This window comes from Papaver somniferum, chromosome 10, assembly GCF_003573695.1.
Source record: "Papaver somniferum cultivar HN1 chromosome 10, ASM357369v1, whole genome shotgun sequence".
NCBI lineage: Eukaryota > Viridiplantae > Streptophyta > Magnoliopsida > Ranunculales > Papaveraceae > Papaver > Papaver somniferum.
The window spans coordinates 46,457,193-46,463,192 of record NC_039367.1 but is presented as its reverse complement, the minus strand read 5'-3'; positions in this window follow the sequence as shown (position 1 = coordinate 46,463,192).

Below are 6,000 nucleotides of genomic sequence, written 5' to 3'. Positions count from 1 at the left end.
CCGGAACCCAAATCTCACAACATCATCAACTTTATTTCTTTCCCTGATTTTTGGTCCTTGACAGAAACCACAAATCCCCAAATCTTCACTGACCACAACAAACCAAAACAACATCAATCATTCCCTTGTCTTCTCTACAGCATCATCGGTTCCTCAGTCTCTGTTTCTCCTCCCTCATCTTTTAATTCCACCAAACAATCATCTGAGACTCCAATCAACAACAAATTAAATAATCATCTCAAATCACCGCCATAAGTTTGAACAAAAATTCAATACCCAGTAGAAAAAAACCCAGCCCCAAATTAACGAAATTCTTGACTGGTATATCTTCATCTTCAACCAGAGATTGGAAAATTTCTTTCTGAAATTTTACCATAGAAGTATTAATTATATTGTAAATCTGATTCAAAAGCTTAATTTCAATCCTTTATCCCAAAATGTAGATCTGTTACAATTGAAAGAATGTGAAATCATAGAGAAAGAATGTTATAAATCATCAAACACCCACAACGCTTCTCCAAGTGATTTCTTGCATAAAACCCATAACAGATTCACGTTCTTCGCCGACTGTTCTTGCATATAACCCATCAATAGATTCAATCTCAGCAACAAAAAAAAAAACATATCAAAAACCTAATTGTATCGATTCTGTCGTGTTGTTTGATTTTGATTGTGTTGGTGATTGCATTGGCAGTGTCGGAGAGATGAAGAGTGGAGACAGCCGTGGTGGTGGTGGTGAAGGTTCAGAAAAGGAAGAGGAAAATAAATTCTCTTCGTTATATAATCTGGGAATTTGGTAAATATTAAGAAACTGGAGGGTGCGATAGTAAATTGGTGTAATAATTACATTTTATATGGATTTTTGATAATAACTAAATAGAAATTAGAACTTAACCTAGTCAACGAGGGTCCACGTCTGGTCCAGGTACGAAGCCCTAACGTTGGACAAATGTTATATCAAACACTAGTGTCGGTCTAAACCCGAGTACCAAGCACCAATTATCCCTATGGAGTATTGGATCAGTAATTTGTGGTCTTTCATTATCTAACATTCCAACAATGGGAAGATTCACAATATTTGTAGAAATATTAAATAAAGGGATCATTATCATGACTTCTTGAACAGATATATCCACGTACTCCCACTGATTATGCCGTCACTAAAGAATTTATATTTTCGCTTCCAATAAATCTCATACTACAGTTAGAAAGAATAAAGAATGTCATTTGGATTATTTAGGAAAACCGGTGAACCATTAATAGTTTTTTTCAAATCCAATTTTAATTATTTGGAATGTAAGTCCTCACCTCCAACTGAACAACCATAACTTAAAGGTGATTTAAACTAGGTTCCAGCCATTCTAGTCCAAACTGTGTCTTTGAAACTGCTTTACTCGGAAATCTATTTAAATTACACAGTTGTAGAAAGAACGTACATTCACAAATGTATATCCATTATGCATGGCTCATCATGCTTCTAAACATTTTCATAAAAGTATGATTTAGCCTTTTGATATACAACATTATGCCAAAGTTGGCCTTTTGTATTGAGCAACAATTCCAAACTTTTGGAGATACTATGCAAAAGATTTAGGATATTATCCTGTTTTGTCATACCTTTCACAATATTCACCACCTTTGTCAGACTTTATGATTTTCACTTTATCTATAATTGCCTCTTGATAGACACATTTTTGTGTCTAATTTGTCCTCAATGTTCTGTATTGTTAGTACTCGGTTTCGTACTTATTGTGGTGTTTTATGTTTTTGTAGATGTTTTTGGAAAAATAAGCTCTTGCGGCGAAATTGGCTCGAAAAGTGGTGTTTTACACCCCCGAAATGTGTTAAAGGCACCCCAGAAATGCGCTGAAGGAATCCCAGAAAAATTACTATTTACGCCCAAAAATACTATTTGCACCCCATGGCAAGTGCTAAAGGGACACCCGTACATGATTAAGGGGAGGACATCTTCTTCCAAAAATTCAAAAATGAAAATTGGCGGGAAAATAATCACAGTTGCTGGCAAAATTTTTGATCGAATTTCAGACGTGATTTAGTGAGATTCAATCCCTGAAACTTAGTTGGTAGACGTGATATGTCATAACAAAGCTGGTATGGGTGTTTGTTTCGATCGAATTTGGCTGGATAACTCGCAAGAAGAAAACAGGGCAATCCACGTATGGGAAAGATACTCGGGATTTTTGTGCTATGTTGAGGAGATTTCGTGAGGATATTGCATGTATAACTGCTACTGGTATTAGGTAGAAACGTGCTGGAGCAATTCCGTGTACAACAGGCGCATGAGAAAGCAAATCAGGGAAGAAAATATTCCCGAGAATATTTTTCTTCACTGCCGAGTAATGGAGGATTATGTGAAGTTATTACGTGAGATTTTGTTGTTTCTGGGTTATAAATAGGTGATGGGATATCAGTAAGGGGGGAGGATAGTTTGGGAGAGTTTTAGAGCAACAGAAAGTCGAAAAACAATCAAGTTACAGAGCTGCCATTTTTCTGCTGCTGCTGAAGAACACGAAGAACATAAGACGCACACCCTTGTGTCGTTTATGCTACAGTGATTGCGACTGTTACAGAACAGACTTAAAAGAGACAGTTTCAGCGACTGTCTTAGGACAGTCTTATTTGTTACAGTGACAGCGACAGTCAACATATATCGTTCTCTATAACTTTAATTATTTTCACACTTTTATCATTTGTAAGCCCATCTTTGAGCATAAATGAAATCAACTTTTGAACGTGTTTCCAACATGATGAGAGGCTAATTTCTCCCACAACCAAGGTAATGAGGAAGCTATTTACGCATGAATAATTGGTAATCATTTATTTCCTCTAATTTATAATTTATAATTCACTCAATCACTGCTTTTGCAGAGTTTTTAATTGTTTGCAAAAATTTTCTTCATTAGTTGTGATTCAATTAGATAGGTTATGCTTTGTTTAGATAATCTATGCTTAGGGATACAATTAATTTTTGAGAATTTTCCAGATTATTTGTGAATTAAGAAATAAGAGTCTTAAAAGATAATTAGAGTTTTGGATTGTTTACCATAATTTATTCATGTGTAGTAGTGAAATCAGTGTCTTGGTTGTTTTCTAATATCTTGAAGTCAATTTTGCAATAAGTTTTTTTTGTTTTTAAATTTTTATTAAGTCTAAAATTCATTGCCTTCATAAGTCTTAAAACAACCCTTTTATCACTATCTACAACAACTTTGAAAACACATCAATTTTTGGCGCCGCTGACGCGGGCTTGTTTTTAGGCTAGAGTTTTTAGATTTTTTTTAGGTTTTTATTTGTTTTTATTTTATTTGTTCTTCTTTACGTTTTTGGGTTTTTTTCCTTACAGATTTTGGAATTGGGAGCGAAAGAAAATTTTGCCAAAGCTTTGGTGAATACTTAAAGACTTGGAGTAAAAGACAAAGCGAAAGGAGCGAAAGAAGAAATTTTTTTGTTTTTATTAAAAAAAGAGAGAAAAAAAAGAGACATTTTATTTTGTTTTTATTTATTTATTTATTTATTTATTATTTTTTGTTAGACTTTCCTTTTCTTTTGGACTTTGGACTTGGACATTCTTTTATTTTTAAACCCTACGGAAGGGTAGTATTAAATATTAAATTGTTTGCAGAGAAGGACGGTGATTACGATATCACCTCAGCCCCTCGGGTTCGTACACGACATTGGGGTTGTGGCCCGAGTCGACTTCAGCGGTTCATCCCCCGTCTGGAACGGGAGGTAAGTTTGTCGAAACACTCGCGAATCCTCTGTCAGCGAGTTACTGTATTCCTTCGTTTGCATATATGTTGAGGACTTGAAAACGGCTGCTTTAATTTCCTAGTAAAGGGCAAGGACTGGCCATACAAGATAAGGGTTCAGATTTCATCACCGTTCTCTTCTTGCCCGCCTTAGGAAAATAAAACCAAACGCGAACCTAAACCTAAAATTTGGAATATAACGAGACCTATAGGGTAACGAGCTTAATAGGAAAGTCGTTCGAAAAATATTGGTTACTCTTTTGAGCATACTTCGAAGTTCATGATGGTTTCTATGAGTTGAATGCGTGACTGCGCCGCCTTGGAATGCGGTGAGGCCGTGGGTATCAAAGCTCTATGCAGCTTCCCTTGCCTCTATTCAACTTACTTTGACTCGGATTGATTCCAGAGGGGTTTGCTCAAATTGTAACGAATTTCCATTCGAAGGATTGAAGCTGGTCTAGAAACAATCTAAGCCATCATGCTTTTTGTTTGCTAGAAATCAGTAGGTTTGTTGTGGTGGAGTCAGCCTTGTTTGTGTTTGCATAGAACTTCCCTTCCTTTTAGTACTTTTTCTTTTGTTTTTCTAGTGTATGCCCGAGGTTATCAGAGAGCGGTCTTGGAAAAGAAACACTCTAGGTCGTTTGATTAGTGATAAACCTAGTAGTTCTTCTTGTGAAGGCGGGGAGCTCGAAGAATCTTCTTTTGAGAGCCCAGTTTTTGGAAACTTCCGTTTTTAAAATATGTCTCTTCGTGAGGAAGGTACCCCTAGTACTTCAGTTGTGCCAGCGATGGCAACTTTAAAAGATTACATGTTCCCAGCTAGGACCAACCGAGCTTCGTGCATTAAATTGCCGACCACTACGTCTAATTTTGAGATAAAACCTAGTATTCTTCAGATGATCCCTATATTCTTAGGAAAGGATGATGAGAACCCTTATTTTCATATTAGGAACTTTTAGGAAATTTGTGGGACAATTAGAATAAAAGACCTTACTGATGAAGTTTTGAAACTTAAGATGTTTCCCTTTTCCTTGAGAGATAAAGCCAAGACCTGGCTGAACAACCTTCCATATGAATCCATTGAAACATGGCAAGAACTTATTGCTGCTTTCTATATGAATTTCTACCCTAAGCATAAAACTGCAGCTGCTAGGCAGAAAATTAGTTCCAGTACGCAACAAGAGGGATAATCTCTTTATAGGTTTTTAGAGAGATTCAATGATCTCCTATCCCAGTGTCCTCACCATGGATTTGATAAGATGAAACTCGTAGAGATTATTTATGATGGTTTAGACTATTCGACCAAAGCCATGGTCGAGTCTATGTGTGCTGGTGAGTTCACTAGTAAAAGTGCTGATGATGCCTTTACCTTCTTAGGAACTATCGCTGAAAAATCCCAACAGTGGGAGTCTTGTGTTGAACCTCCTAAAAGACTTTTGGTAAATAGAAGTAGCACCAATATGGTAGATACAAGCTTTGGTCATATTCTAAGTTTGTTGCTTTGGAATTGAATCAGTCTAAACATAGGTCTCTTTTTGAACCTGATGAGAGGATTAGAGCCTCTCAAGTCTCTAGTTGTGTAGTAGAACCCAATAACTCGTTTTGGGAAGGTCAGGTTAGTGAAGAACAAGCCCATGCTGTCTATAACAATGCTAGGTTTGAAAACCGTCATAAGATTGGCCCATACTCAGAGACCTACAACCCTGGTTGGAGAAACCATCATAATTTCTCTTGGTTTAAGGGACAGAATCAAGGTCAGTCTAGTAATGCTCAGGTTCCCCCAGGTTTTGGCTACACTAAGAATCCTTCAGCTCCGGCACAGTTTCAGAACCCTTCAGATAAAAAGATTATGAGTTTAGAAGAGTCTCTTGCTTTGTTAACTCGTAACACTGTGCAGTTTCAGCAATCTGTTGCTCAAGGTTTAGAAGAAAATAAGAGAATAGGTCAGGCTAACTCTCAGGATATTTCCGAGTTGAAAACCCAGGTTAGTCAGATAAATGAGTCTTTAAGAGAAAGAGGTAAGTTTCCTATTCAGACTCAACCCAACCCTAGAGGAATTAATGAAATAACTGAAAGACCATCCAATCATGTGAATGCTATTAAAACCCTTAGGAGTGGTAGAGTGATAGACAACAAGGTTGCCATGCCTGATAGTAAACATACTGCAGTTCACCCTTCTGAACCAGAAACTGAGGAGACTGATAGAGTCTCTAAAGAGACCAATGAGGGT